Source organism: Hyla sarda, chromosome 2 (assembly GCF_029499605.1).
Source record: "Hyla sarda isolate aHylSar1 chromosome 2, aHylSar1.hap1, whole genome shotgun sequence".
NCBI lineage: Eukaryota > Metazoa > Chordata > Amphibia > Anura > Hylidae > Hyla > Hyla sarda.
The window spans coordinates 221090007-221106800 of record NC_079190.1 but is presented as its reverse complement, the minus strand read 5'-3'; positions in this window follow the sequence as shown (position 1 = coordinate 221106800).

Sequence of the window (16794 nt, the reverse complement as noted above, 5' to 3'; positions counted from 1 at the left end):
GAGCGTAAAACAGCGGAGCGTCCATCTCTGCGGGCATGGAGCCCAAATGGAAAATTCCACCTATACGGCACCTGATGAGAGCGTAGGACCTCCAGGAGGGGTTGGAGCAGTCGTCGCTTTCTGAGGGTTAACCAGGACAAGTCCTGAAAAAGTTGAAGAGGAGCCCCATTGAAGTCAAAATGTCTCAGGGACCTAGCCTTAGCCATTATAGCTTCTTTAACTTGGAAATCATGTACACAGCAAATAACATCCCGTGGAGCGCCCGAGGCAGATTTAGGACGAAGCGCCCTGTGAGCTCTGTCCAGTTTGATCCTATGGGAGGGGGGTTCGCCAAGTATCAGGTTAAAAATGGTTTCCAGGGTGGCAAAAAGGTCCTCCTCACGTGCAGCTTCCGGCAGCCCTCGCACCCTAATGTTGTTACGCCTCCCTCGATTGTCCAGATCCTCAACATGGGCATGGAGATCCCCAAGGAAGTCCTTCTGAGAAGCAATGGTAGAGTGGAGCTGGGTAATATACTCTCTGGTGTGATCATGAGCATCTTCCAATCCATCCACTCGGTCAGAGACATGCTTGAGGTCCTGTCGCATAGAGGAGATCTCCGCTCGGCAGGCTTCCTTAACCTCAGCAATAAGAGAGCGGAAGTCCTCCTTAGTAGGAATTTGGGAAAGGAGCTGGCTCAAATCAGGGAGAGCAGAGGAATGCACAGACAGGCCCGAGCAGGGTAAATCAGAGTCAGATGCCAAGTCCCAGGACTGGAGGGCTGGGGTCGGCCCCGGTGGTGCTACCGGCCCAGGTTGAGAGCAGGGGGTCCCCTTAGGAGACAGATGGAGTGCCCCAGAAGCTGGTATGGAGGTCTGCATGGCAGCTTGCCTGGACCTCTGTGGCTTAGGGGAACGTGAGGGGGTATAGCAGGCAGCTAGAGGGTCCAGAGGGGTAATAGGAGAATGGGCTGGGGGAACAGAGGCAGGTCCCACTTGTGTAGGGGAGTGGGAGGCCGAGCAGTAGTGAGTAGCTGAGCACGGCAGAGAACTTGCTGGAGAAGGCCGGCCCCCCACCAAGGAGGCCCAAGATGGAGCCCCAGCAGGTCCACCCAGCGACAAGGGAGAGGAGCCCACCAGGGACAGCTGTAGAGCGGGGATAGGGGGGGAATCTGCCGTTAATACAGGTCCCCCAGCAGCACTCACCTCCACAGGCAACAGTTCCAGAGTAGGAGAAGAGCCCACAACAGGGGCCGCAGCAGCAGGCAGGAGATCCCGAGCAGGGTCAGTAGCGCTGCTCCCCGACGGCTGAAGCGAGGTCACAGGCTCAGTCACAGCAGCTGCAGTCACCGGCAGTAGGAGCGCAGGCGTCCCTGGTGTCTTCGGCAGATGGTAAGCAGAGAGATCCCTCGTGGGTAGCACTGGGTGAGCGCCGGAACGGGAGCGCAGGCCCAGCGCAGGTCCCGTAATGGCGGTGAGGGAGGAAGAAGCTGAGGCCGGGGACGGCTGAAAGTAGCGTGGTATGCCTCCGGAGGTAGATAAAGTCAGTCGGGCGGGTGCGGAGGGGTTTCGGGCACGTCGGGAATTCTTCCCCATCTGAAAGCAGGGTCACCTTTGTGGATTTAAAGCTCCTTTATGGCCAGCAGAGCGGGAGCCCTCTTAATGTGCGGCCATCACCGTCGGCGCCAAGCCACGCCCCCCGATATCATGTAATTTTTAATTGTTTTTGTATTGTACATGCAATGGTGACATGCAAGGCACGTGACTGAAACAGGGTTTGATTAGCATATCTCCAGACTGTATTTATAAATCAAGTTTGTGCTAAACTATGTTAATTTATATATTAATTATTGCATATTAGATGTTAATATTGCATCTTAAATGTTCATTGATGGGGATGAGGATTACCAGTTATTTTCAGGTGAATATAGCAATAGTTATTTCCTATTTATTAAATTTTTAATGTTTAGTTTTTAATTGGTATATAAAAGTGTGAACATGAAGGTAATTTCCTGGAGGTATACATAGACCATGAATGATGATCTGCAGTTTAGGTGGTGTTTGATGGTGAATACTTCACCTAAGCTGTTACTTTTGTATGTCTTCATGTTGGTCTTAATAGTTTGGCAGCACAAACATCGGTTTCTTCCGCATTTGTATTCACCAGAGATTTGTATGATTTACTTATCTTTATTTTTCTTATTATGCTGTCTTAACCTGCTCGGAGCCTAGATGGATTTCAATGTTGGAGCTCATTTAAAGCTAAGACATGGTCTTGATGGCAAATTTTTACCTATTATATATCTTGTTGAAACATATGCCAAATAATAGCTGGGGTGTGTCTGGTTCCTGTTTTTTTTGGTTTTGTTTCTGTCAAACAAGCTTCTTGGGATAGTAAATGCGTTCTTCTTCATGCATCTTTTAATAGTTCCCGGGGGTATCCCTTCGCTTTAAAGAGTTCTGTTATTTTCTTGGCCTGTTCTCTGTATGTTTTGGTTTCTGTACAATTCTTCCTTATTCTTCTTAGCTGACTAAACAGAATATTTGTTTTCCACTTTTTTAGGTGGCCAATTGTAAAAGGAAGGTAACTATTGGAATTTACCTTTTTGAAGTAGGTTGCCGTTAGGATGTCTTCAGTATTATGATAAATCTCGAGGTCCAAGAATCCGATCTTCTCGTAGGAGTATTGTGATGTAAGTGAGATCCCTCACATATTTTGATTTATTAACTCTACCATATGGTCAATGAGGTTTTGTGGACCTCTCCATAGGAAAAACAGGTAATCGATATATCTTTTATATATGATGACATGCTTTTTAAATAATTGTCACCTTCATAACGGAAGAAATTGTGAGTAAGAATAATTTCCAAGCATCCCAGGAGAAATTCTTTTTGTGTGACTGGTATTTATGCATCATTGTTTAAGGTTTTTCTGATGCAGTTCAAACTGATATCATGTCTGATATTACAATAAAGGGCTGTTACGTCCATAGTTATGAATGTATAATCATCTTCCCATTTCAAGTTCTTCAGAATTGTAATCAGATCATCCGAGTTCTTGTGAAAACTTGGGAGGGCCTGTACATGGTCTTGTAAAATTAAATCCAGATATTGGGATATGTTTAATGTATGACTATTCATCCCTGAAATTGGTTATTGGGGGTTTTGTGTATTTTTGGATGATGATAATAAAATGGATGTGATGGATGAGGAATGATGAGGAACTGCTTTTCTTCTTTTGTGATAGTGTTTTCCTGGTATTTCTTCTTCTTGGCGGTTATCCTTGGTAGACGTTTGTGTGGAGGCTAGTTGGAAATGCCTATGTAAGGTAAATTTCCTAGAGAAATGGTGAAGATCTAAAAATAGTATAAACCCATCTGGTTTGTTCGAGGGGCAAAAGGACAGGCATGTTTCATAGGCAGTTAGTCTGTATTCAAACAGGCTAAAGATCTTTATTTTCTAAAATATGTTATTTTCTGTGTCCACATTTATTGTTTTCTTTTTTCTTTCCGCTTATTTCTTCCTCCTCTGACTCCATGCTTACGTTTTTTCTTTTTGTGGCTTTCCCCGAGGTGAAGAAGTGTTCTAGAGTCTTTTGTCTTTCCTTGGTTCTCACTCTAGTTCAGATTTTTGTTACTTTGGTCCGTTTTTTCCTTTGGTCTGTCTTGTGTGCAGTTTGTTTTTCTCGCAGTGTTGTGCGAGAAAAACAAACTAGACACAAGACAGACCAAAGGAAAAACCAGACCAAAGTAGCAAAAATAGAATGAAAATTACAAGCAGTGCATCCAACATAGAAAACTCTAGTTCGAATCTAAAAGTAACCAATCACATAGCACTAGTGGTCCCCTCATCCCTGCTTCAGTATGGTCTGACATTTCAGCGTACTTTCCCTCGATGCAAATTTTCGCCAAAAAGTCGCAATTGATAAATTCAGCACCAATGCATTTTTCCATTTAAAATAGCCTAGAATGCATCATGTACTAAAAATCCTCTAAAGAAAAATTGCGAAAAAGGACTTTCTGTGCGACAATTTTAGACAATCCATTGTATCCAGCGCTCCACTCCGCCGGCCAGTGCTAACACTAAATCGCATACTCTATAATGTCACCAGATTATATTCACATTCATAGTGTAAAAGCATGATTTTATGACATATTTCCGATATAGAACGATATGTGCATCACGCTGTGTATTCCCTGCTGGAGCGGGACTTCTAGCATGCCACTCTGACAGCTAATGTTAACTGTATATGACGTGCTTTGTGATATATTGTATCCAGCAACAAAAAGCTACGGACATCACCACTGTAAGCGAAATGAACTGGAAATATAGAATATCACTATCAGTCAGCTATATGAACTGAAAATATATGAATATCCCCATCTATCAGCTGAATTAATTCTGAATAATCTGCCACATTATTCAGAATTAATTCAGCTGCCACATCGATGTGCGTCCATGCTAACCATGCCAACCATGCCACCCATAGAACGCACTTTGGAATACATCACTTCTGCTATGGAGTGACGTCACAGACTTTCACCCGCGAGATTCAAACTCCGTTACTGTTTGTCTATATATACACTGATTATGCATGCTCTCATGATTCTAGCCTGACGAAGACGGGGCCACCTCGCGAAACGCATAGCTTTTTCTTGTTTTACCTCTAATAAACAAGTATCTGATACTAGTAGGACACTTGTTTAATTGCTGTTAATATACACAAAATCCTCGAGGCGACGCTGACACCATCCCTCGTTTGTTTCTGGGAACTGCTGGAACAGTTGAGTCCAGGACCACTCTTTCCGATAATTCCACAAGAGATGCTGGAAGATCTATCCAGAACAAGTAGGAAAGATCCCAGGCCCGAAGATTAGCTCGCATAGACTGGCAGAGTTTTGTGTATTTGGCGGAATAGATGATAGACAAGGTCGGAGGGAGATAGGATAGCGAGATTGATAGGGCAGTCGAAAAGTATAATCTGGCAAGCCAAAATTAAGGTTAATTAGCTTCTGTGTGTGTGTGTGTGTGGGGGGGGGGTAAGACTCCACTATAATAGGTTTTGGATTTAAAATTGTTAACTCTCAGCCCTGACATAAGAGAAAAGTCAGAGAGGATCTGAAACAGGTTGGGGAGAGAGATGGGAGGCTTCATAAGGGTCAATAGTACGTCAACAATGAACAAGCTTTGCTTATAGTCCACTTGACCGATATGGACACCCGACACATTGGAGCAGTGTCGTATAAGAGTCAGAGGGTGATCCATTACCAGGGGAAACAAGGCTGCTGACATCTCTGATGAGTCCCCCAACACATGCAGATCAGCTGCGAACTTTCAGCTGGAAGCTTTAAATATACAGAAGGCTGAGAGTGATGAGGGTGTAAAAATATTCAAGGGGAGTGAACTAGAGGTAAAGATACGATTACAGAGGGAAGTAAAGTGAGGGGGAAATTTCTTAAAGTATTGGGAAGAGAGGCCATCTGGTCCCAGGGCTTTATCGAGTTTCAGGCTGGAAATTGGGAGTCAGAGAGGAGAGAGGAATAGAGATAAGATAAGCAGCAAAACTGAGAAGTAAAGTCTGGCGACTGACCCAGCTTAGAGTACAGTTTGGAAAAGAAATCATGGACGGGAGGTGCGCAAACCTGGACACAACTGGATACTGTGCACAAAATTGTAGCTTGTCAGGCAATTATTTTGAAAGTGGTAATAGGTTGTTTTAGTTTATCGTAGAGCTCTAATGAGAAGAATGCATTAGAAGGCCACAAATTCTACAGGCTGATCCTTTACTTTTGAGGCCTGTTAAGCAGCACACTAGGGCCCCACACTTAAGTTTTTCAAGAATGATAGCTGAAGATATCGACCAAAAATTACTACTAACATAAAATACAATTTGTCATGAAAAAACAATCTCCGAATCACTTGCATAAGTTAAAGAATCAAAAAGTTATTAGCACATGGTGAGATAGATCAAATTTAAAAAAAATTGGCCTTGGACCCCTTAAAGGGGTACTCCGCCCCTACACATCTTATCTCCTATCCAAAGGATAGGGGATAAGATGTCAGATCGCTGCGGTCCCGCTACTGAGGACCCCCGGGATTGCCGCAGCAGCACCCCGCTGTCATTACTGCACAGAGCGAGTTCGCTCTGTGCGTAATGACGAGCAATACAGGGGACAGAGCAGCGTGACGTCATGGTTCCGCCCCTCGTGACATCACGGCCCGCCCCCTTAATGCTAGTCTATGGCATAGGCGTGACGACCACCACGCCCCCTCCAATAGACTCGTGTTGAGGGGGGCGGGCCGTGACGTCACGAGGGGCGGAGCCGTGACGTAACGATGCTCCAACCCCTGTACTGCCCGTCATTACGTGCAGAGCGAACTCGCTCTGTGCAGTAATGACAGCGGGGTATGGCAGCGGCAATCCCGGGGGTCCCCAGCAGCAGGACCCCAGCGATCTAACATCTAAGATGTCTGGGGGCGGAGTACCCCTTTAAGGACCAGGTTTTTTTTTTCCATTTTTGCACTTTTTTTTCCTCCTTACCTTTAAAAAATCATAACTCTTTCAATTTTGCACCTAAAAATCCATATGATGGCTTATTTTTTGCGCCACCAATTCTACTTTGTAATAACATCAGTCATGTTGCCAGAAATTCTACGGCGAAATGGAAAAAAACTCATTGAGACACCAAATTAAAAAAAAAAATATATATATGCAATTTTGTAATTTTTGGGGGCCTCTGTTTCTACACCTTACAATTTTCGGTAAAAATGACACCTCTTTATTCTGTAGGTCCATACGATTAAAGTGTTAACCTACTTATATAGGTTTGATTTTGTCGTACTTCTGAAAAAAATCATAACTACATGCAGGAAAATGTATACTTAATTTTAAATTGTCATCTTCTTACCCCTATAACTTTTTTATTTTTCTGCGTATGGGGCGGTATGAGGGCTCATTTTTTGCATTGTGATCTGATGTTTTTAGTGGTACCATTTTTGTATTGATTGGACTTTTTGATCGCTTTTTATTAATTTTTTCATGATATAAAAAGTGACCAAAAATACGCTATATTGGACTTTTTGTGCGTACGCCATTGACCGTGTGGTTTAATTAATGATATATTTTTATAATTCGGACATTTCCGCACGCGGCGATACCACATATGTTTATTTTTATTTACACTGTTTGGTTTTTTTTATGGAAAAAGGGGGGTGATTCAAACTTTTATTAGGGAAAGGGTTAAATGATCCTTATTCACTTTTTTTCACTTCTTTTTTGCAATGTTATAGCTCCCATAGGGGGCTATAACACTGCACACACTAATCTTTTACATTGTTCAATGGTTTCTCATAGGAAACCATTGATCAATGATTCTGCCGCTTGACTGCTCATGCCTGGATCTCAGGCACTGAGCAGTCATTCGGCAATCGGACACCAGGAGGCAAGGTAAGAGACCCTCCTGCCGTGTCTCAGCTGTTCAGGATGCCGCAATTTTGCCACAGCGATCCCGAACAGCCCCCTTAGCTAGCCGGCAATGTTTTAGTTTCACTTTAGACACGGCATTCAACTGTGAACGCCACGTCTAAAGGGTTAATAGCGCGCGGCACCGTGATCAGTGCTGTGCGCTATTAGCCACGGGTCCCGGCCGTTGTTAGAGGCCGGGCCTGACCCGCGTTATAGAACGGGAGAGGACTCAGGACGTATCGGTCCTTAAGAGGTTAAAGGGGTTCTCCGGTGGAAAACTTTTTTTTTTATCAACTGGTGCCAGAAAGTGAAACAGATTTGTAAATTACTTCTATAAAAAAAATCTTTACTCTTCCAGTACTTTTTATCAGCTGTAAAAATAAATTCTTTTATTTTGGAATTTCTTTTTTGTCTTGTCTACAGTGCTCTCTGCTGACACCTGATGCCCGTATCAGGAACTATCCAGAGCAGGAAAAAATCCCCATAGAAAACCTATGTTGCTCTGGACAGAGGTGTCAGCAGAGAGCATGTGAACAAGACAAAAAAGAAATTCAAAAAGAAAAGAATTTCCTCTGTAGTATACAGCTGCTAAAAATTACTGGACAAGTAAAGATTTTTTAATAGAAGTAATTTACAAATCTTGATAGAAGATGAATAAAGAGTCAGCAACTCACCAACGCTGGTTCACTTGAGGACCTTCTTTATAGCGGCATACTCACTTACAAACAGTAGGGGAGAGACTGACAACAGGGACAACAGATTTACAAATCTGTTTAAAAGGGTTATCCACCATAAGGTGATTTTAGTACGTATCTGGCAGACAGTAATGGACCTGCTTAGGAAGGATCTGCGCTTGTCTTGGGGCTAAATGGCTATGTTGTGAGATTACCATAACACTGTGGCTAGCTTTTTGTGAACTAGTATTTCCTGTTTGAGTTTTATTCTTTTTCCTACAAATCCCATTTTCCTCCCTCCCACACATCAGCCACCCCACCCATTGAAACATAAATGAGCTGCACCCATTCAAAAGACCTGTAGTTTTCAACCAGGGTGCCTACAGCTGTTGCATTAGTTGCCGATTGATCTCTCTCCCACCAAGCGATCATTCCACCCATTGAAGCAGACAGGCTCCCTGTCATCAGCTGTCAGTGAGTCTGGTCTCGTCCGCATTACAACCTGGGAAAAATCTGAGACAACAGTCATTTTGAATGCTGTTAAAAATAAATATTGGGGTGAAAATCACATAAGAATTGTGAGAAAACCATCACACACAGGTACAGACACTACAGGGTGGGCCATTTATATGGATACATTTTAATAAATTGGGAATGGTTGGTGATATTAACTTCCTGTTTGTGGCACATTTGTATATGTGAGGGTGGAAACTTTTTAAGAGTGGGTCGTGACCATGGCGGCCATTTTGAAGTCGGCCATTTTGAATCCAACTTTTGTTTTTTCAATAGGAAGAGGGTCATGTGACACATCAAACTTATTGGGAATTTCACAAGAAAAACAATGATGTGCTTGGTTTTAACGTAACTTTATTCTTTCATGAGTTATTTACAAGTTTCTGACCACTTATAAAATGTGTTCAATGTGCTGCCCATTGTGTTAGATTGTCAATGCAGCCCTCTTCTCCCACTCTTCAGCAACACCGCAGGAGAAATGCTAGCACAGGCTTCCATTATCTGTAGTTTCAGGTGCTGTACATCTCGTATCTTCACAGCATAGACAATTGCCTTCAGATGACCCCAAAGATAAAAGTCTAAGGGGGTTAGATCGGGAGACCTTGGGGGCCATTCAACTGGCCCACGATGACCAATCCACTTTCCAGGAAACTGTTCATCTAGGAATGCTTGGACCTGACACCCATAATGTGGTGGTGCACCATCTTGCGGGAAAAACCCAGGGAACATACCAGCTTCAGTGCATAAAGAGGGAAACACATCATCATGAAGCAATTTCACGTATCCAGTGGCCTTGAGGTTTCCATTGATGAAGAATGGCCCCACTATCTTTGTACCCCATATACCACACCATACCATCAATTTTTGTGTTCCAACAGGCTTGGAGGGATCTATCCAATGTGGGTTAGTGTCAGACCAATAGCAGTGGTTTTGTTTGTTCACTTCACCATTCACATAAAAGTTTGACTCATCACTGAACAAAATCTGCATAAACTGAGGGCCCTGTTCCAATTTTTGTTTTGCCCATTCTGCAAATTCAGTGCGCCGATCTGGGTCATCCTCATTGAGATGCTGCAGTAGCTGGAGTTTGAAAGGGTGCCTTTTGTGAGTAGCTAATATCTGCCGAAGGGATGTTCGACTAATGCCACTCTCCAGTGACATGCGGTGAGTGCTACGCTGTGGGCTCTTGCTGAATGAAGCTAGGACAGCCACTGATGTTTCTTTATTAGTGACAGATTTCATGCGTCCACATTTTGGAAAATCCAACACTGAACCAGTTTCACGAAACTTAGCAAGCAGTTTGCTAACTTTAGCATGGGAGATGGGTGGTCTCATAGGGTGTCTTGCATTGAAATCTGCTGCAATGACCTGGTCACTGCGTTCACCAGACATCAACACAATTTCTATCCTCTCCTCACGTGTTAACCTCGACGACATGTCAATGGCTGTAAACAATAAAAGAGAAACTTGTAAATCCCTCATGAAAGAATAAAGTTACGTTAAAACCAAGCACATCATTGTTTTTCTTGTGAAATTCCCAATAAGTTTGATGTGTCACATGACCCTCTTCCTATTGAAAAAACAAAAGTTGGATTCAAAATGGCCGACTTCAAAATGGCTGCCATGGTCACCACCCATCTTGAAAAGTTTTCCCCATCACATATACTAATTTGCCACAAACAGGAAGTTAATATCACCAACCATTCCCATTTTATTAAGGTGTATCCATATAATGGCCCACCCTGTATATTATGAACTATACTAACTTTACAGCCCCTGTAGCATAGTCAAATTTAAAAAAAATTCCTGGAATACCTCTTTAACTTTCTGGCATCAGTTAATTAAAAAAAAAATAAGTTTTCCACTGGAGTACTCCTTTAAGGCAAATAACTAGCCTGGTCCTTAACCCCTTAAGGACCAAGGACGTACCGGTACGTCCTTGGTCCTGCTCTCCTGATATAACGCGGGGTTACACAGTAACCCCGCGTCATATCACGGCGGCCCCGGCGTTATAGTGAAGCCGGGACCCGCCTCTAATAGCGTGCAGCGCCGATCGCGGCGCCGCGCGCTCGGAGCTGAGCCGCGCGGCTAAAAGTGAAAGTGAAAGTTGCCGGCTAGCTCAGTCGGGCTGTTCGGGATAGCCGCGGCTAATCGCGGCATCCCGAACAGCTGACAGGACAGCGGGAGGGCCCCTACCTGCCTCCTCGCTTTCCGATCGCCGAATGACTGCTCAGTGCCTGAGATCCAGGCATGAGCAGTCATGCGGCAGAATCGTTGATCACTGGTTTCTTATGAGAAACCAGTGATCAATGATCAAGATCAGTGTGTGCAGTGTGTTATAGGTCCCTATGGGACCTATAACACTGCAAAAAAAAAAAGTGAAAAAAAAAAGTGAATAAAGATCATTTAACTCCTCCCCTATTAAAAGTTTGAATCACCCCCCTTTTCCAATAAAAAAAAAAAAACACAGTGTAAAAAATATATCATTAATTAAACTGCTCAGTCAATGGCGTGCGCGCAAAAAAATTCCAAAGCCCAAAATAGTGCATTTTTGGTCACTTTTTATATCATTTAAAAATGAATAAAAAGCAATCAATAAGTTCTATCAATGCAAAAATGGTACCATTAAAAACTTCAGATCACGGCGCAAAAAATTAGCCCTCATACAGCCCCATACACGGAAAAATAAAAAAGTTATAGGGGTCAGAAGATGACAATTTTAAACGTATTAATTTTCCTGCATGTAGTTATGATTTTTTCCAGAAGTCCGACAAAATCAAACCTATATAAGTAGGGTATCATTTTAATCGTATGGACCTACAGAATAAAGATAAGGTGTCATTTTTACCGAAAAAATGTACTACGTAGAAACGGAAGCCCCCAAAAGTTACAAAACAGCGACTTTTTTTCAATTTTGTCGCACAACGATTTTTTTTTCCGTTTCACCGTAGATTTTTGGGCAAAATGACTGATGTCATTACAAAGTAGAATTGGTGGTGCAAAAAATAAGCCATCCTATGGATTTTTAGGTGCAAATTTTAAAGAGTTATGATTTTTTAAAGGCAAGGAGCAAAAAACGAAAATACAAAAACGGAAAACCCCCCGGTCCTTAAGGGGTTAAAACTGATGCATGGATATTGGTCCCTTTCCTTTGAGAGTTGCTTTTTCAGCAGATATACTGAATGCCCAATATATATTATATATATATAATAAATATAAATATATATATATATATATATATATATATATATATATATATATATATATATATAAAGGGTGTAGAGAAGCACTTCCAAAACAGCGAATGAAATAAATATGGTGCAGGCAGGTCTCTGGGACCCCGGTCCAAAAGGATGACAGCAGCACTCCAAAATATCAAAAATAAAAAGTGACTTTTATTCCATGAACAGGCAAGAGCAAGGTTTCTGTGTTCTCACAACACCATTCTCAAGCCGGCTTGAGAATGGTGTTGTGAAAACACCGAAACGTCGCACTCCCCTGTTCATGGAATAAAAGTCACTTTTTATTTTTGATATTTTGGAGTGCTGCTGTCATCCTTTTGTTCATATATCATCTGTGGGCATGGTGGGTTTTAACATAACATATTTTTGCTTGCTCAAAAGAGGTGTCTGGTAGTGGCTTATTCTCTCCCTACCCTATAAGGAAACAGAATATGCATGTGTATGTGGGTATAGCTATTGAATGACAGCTATTGTGAGTTTATGAGGAGCTATAGATATCTTTCATGTTGTAATCGCTACATGACAACAACATGGCTCACTCCCACATAAACTGAACTTTTTTTTTTTTCATATTTCAGTGTCTTCCCTCGACAGACCATAAAGTCTTCAGAATTATTGTTCTTAATAGTTTGAAGCTACAGAGCTTTAAACAAGATGAATTTTCAATTATCCTTTTTGTACTTTGTGCCCAAAATATATTTTATATGTAAATATTAAAATTTTAAAACCTGTGGCTCTAGTAAACATGTAAATATTTATTGACATATAGGTGCATTTGAGTCATTGCTGCAATGTCCACTAATTGAAAGGATGTGGTTTCTGCTGAAGAACGCAGGAAACCACTGTCTTCATCTTTGCATTACTTGACCCTTAAAGTCGTCATTTAGAATGGGACATCAGCAGCTACACACTGTTACCAATAAGTAAGTACAAACTACTATTCGTAGTTGTTTCCATTATGTTTGTTCTGTGTTTAACCCCTTAAGGACGCAGGGTTTTTCAGTTTTTGCATGTTCTTTTTTTCCTCATCAACTTCAAAAAATTTGGATTTCCTTTTTGAGTTTTCTTTTTCAGTTTTTGTATTTTTGTTTTTTCCTCATCACCTTCTAAAAAATCATAACACTTCCAATTTTGCACCTACAGACCCATTTGAGGGCTTATTTTTTGCGCCACCAATTCTACTTTATAATGACATCAATCATTTCACCACTAAAGTTACAGGGAAACCAGAAAAAAAATATTTGTGGGGGTAAAAAAAACAAAAAAAACGCCATTTTGTAAATTTGGGGGCTTTCAATTCTATGCAGTACACTTTTCGTTAAAAATGAATATCTTTATTCTATAGATCCATACGGTTACAAGGATATCTAATTTATATAGGTTTTATTTTATTTTATTTTACTACTTAAAAAATTATAACTACATGCACCAAAATTAGTATGTGTAAAATTGTCATTTTCTGACCCCTATAACATTTTTATTTTTCCTTATTTTGGGATATATGATGGCTCATTTTTTGCGCCATGATCTGAAGTTTTTATTGGTACCATTTTTGTTTTGATGAGACTTTTTGATCGCCTTTTATACTCTTTTTTAAGTTATACAAAGTGACCAAAAATACGCAATTTTGGACTTTGGAATTTTTTTTTACGTGTATGCCATTAACCGTGCTGTTTAATCAACATTATATTTTCATAGTTCTGACATTTACGCACACGCGGGGATACCACATATGTTTATTTTCATTAACTTTTCTTTAATGGGAAAAGGGGTGGTAATTCAAACTTTTTTTTAGGGAAGGGGTTAAATCACATTTACTATTTTTTACACTTTTTCTTTTGCAATGTTATAGCCCCCATATGGGACTATAACATTCAATACCTTGTTTGCAGACACTGATCAATGCAAAGCCATAGCATTGAATTGATCAGTGTTATTGGTGCTCTGCTGTTCCAGCCAGGATCTCAGGCACGGAGCAGCAGAGTGACGATCGGACGGCGGGAGATAAGGTAAGAAGCTTCCTGCTGTCCTTTTAGCTGTTCGGGACACCGCGATTTCACCGCGGCGGTCCCGAACAGCCCACTGAGCTAACCGGCAGCAATTTTCTCACATTTTAGACGCCGCGGTCAACTTTGATCGTTCAACTTTGGCGTCCAAAGGGTTAATACCGGACATAAGCCTGATCAGCGATGTCCGTTATTAGTCACGGGTCCTGGCTACTGATAGCAACCAGGACCTGCCGGGTATGAAGTGCGCTCAGCTCGTGAGCGTGCTTCATATAACGGGAGCCAGCCACGAGCGTAAGTTTACGCTCATGGTCGTTAAGGGGTTAAGATCAAATTCTGGTCAAACGTGCAAATGAGGCCTAAGACTTAAAATGTCAGAAGATTTGATCATTGGGGGGTCCAGGTACTGAGACCCCCCCACTAATCACTAAAACAAAAGGCAAAAAGCACTCAGCTGAGCTCTATGTCCATTTATATCTGCTTGGCTGTTTTCAGAGAGTCTAGCTTACAAAGCACATATTTTTATACTCTCTGCTCATTCTGATCTCTGAAAAAGAGCTGAGCAAAATGGGACAGACACAGAGCAGAGCTGCCCCTTTGTTTTAGCGATTGGTGGGGGTCTCAGCACTCCCCCACCACCACTGATCAAATCTTCTGACAAATCAATTAAATAGATTTTTGCTGGGCCATATTAAGAACTTATGCTGCCCCAGACACATTTGATTTTTTACTCTGTATAAAAGAGTAATCTTCTGCAGTTTCTTCACTAAGGACCACTGCAAAAAAATTATTGGGATACTGCGCAGAATATGTTTTTAAAACATGGGGCCTAAGAGTAATGTATGGCATGCATCAGACGTTAATGTTCTGCACATACGTCAAATTTTTCCTCCGTATATGTCAAACATAACTGGAAATCATGTTTGCCTACTTCCACAACATATAAACCCTTTAAGGTTCGAGACAACTTTGGCCATAAGGACCAAAATAATTTTTTCATGATCCATCCGCTGTAACATTTTTGTCTTATAGCTACATAAATATATGTTGTCTTGGGTATTTTTGTATATTTTTTAAGGCTCTATTTTCAAAGAACTGATAGCACATATAAGTTTGCATAATGGTGAAATACATTCTGCAATTTATGCTTTACATTTTTATGGCATTTATAAATCACAGAAAGAGACCCTTTTTTTATACTAAAACATTCCCTCTCAAAAATTTCAAAACTTGCTTCTAGCATCAGATATACATCTATATTTTCATGTGTCAAATCTGCAGCAAGTAAGGTATACGTGAACGTACCCTTACAGTGATTATAGTTTAGCCTTATAGATGTATTTTTGGTACTTAAAGCATGTTTTGACATTTTTGGGTAAGATTCAGATTTTCTGATATTGAATTTAGACGTTATGTTTTTTTAAAATAAAAGAGAGGTTTTTTTTATTTGAAATTATTATTGCTCATCTCTTGCTCTGACATCTTTTTGGATTCTGTGATGTGTATGGCCTTTACCATTCAATTCAATAGTATAACTTTATAGAGATATGATAAATATGAGGGAGGAGATTTAACTTCTTTTTTACTCCATAAAATTGCATTGCATCTTTGTGTGGTGATATTATTTGTCAGGATTGTTTACTTTGTTAATGTTGGAGTTTATGGGAAAAATCTATTTATAATAAAATTATAATGAAATAAAAAAAATATATATCCACATACGAAGAAATATAGACTGGACTCACAAAGGGTAACGCTTCAACTTCTTTATTAAACTTCCATCATCGTGTCAAATCGTGGGAACGGTGTCAGACAGGTAACAAGGCAGAGACGCCGGGGACCCAGCGTGGAGGTAACAGCTGTGTCGTACTTCCCTACTTCTTCAGACGAAGAAGTCTGAAGAAGTACGGAAGCACGACACAGCTGTTACCTCCACGCTTGGTCCCCAGTGTCTCTGCCATGTTACCTGTCTGACACCGTTCCCACGATTTGACACGATGATGAAAGTTTAATAAAGAAGTTGAAGCATTACCCTGGTGAGTGTAGTCTATATTTCTTCGTATGTGGATTCTGAATTTGTTCTGTTCTGGACACAGCACCCCGGGAGGATTTCTGCTTCACTTCACTCACCTGTTGATTATCTATCGCCGATGCACAGCAGTGCCGGTAGCTTTGCCTTTCCTTTGTTGAAAAAAATATATATTAAAAGTAAATGATAAAAAGGTGAAATTGTGCACACATATAAGTAAGCACAGATTATTCAAAAGTAAATATCCATCTTTGTTCATCTCTTCCGCCTATTGATCTGGTAATATTCAGTAGCAGACTCTTTGAATTTACGGGAATGCAGAAAAACTGATATCACCCAATGTTTAGTTTTGAAAACAGGAATAACCAGCCAGGCTCATAGACGTGATCTGGAGTGTTAAGAGAAATGTGTGGTGTAGATGTGAACTAACCCTAATTTGGCTGCTGCAAATTTGGCCTAACTTTTTTTTCCTGCTGGTGACCTTACAACTCCCAATCTCGTGTCTTTGTGCTAAAGGAGGGGGAGGGTACCATTCTGATGGTGCCTGCACAGTGCTAAAGTATTGTAATGTTCTTTTAACCCCTTCCTCATTCCCCAAATTTAGAATTTTGGCTTATTTTCTGAAATACAAGTCGTATCTTTTATCCCTCATTTTACCATAAAATTATTTGTTGTGCAAAACTGAAAAAATACAATTGCACAATTTTGTCAGACATTTTTTTTAGTTCATTATATGGTAAAACTGACAGTTTATTGTACAAGTCAGTACATTTCAAACAGTACCAAATTCTGTCAGCCTGTAAATGCTACTAGAGACAGAATATGAGCCTACTGAGAATATCCTTTACTTTAACCTCCCTGGCAGTATGATTCTGTCTGGAAATGTG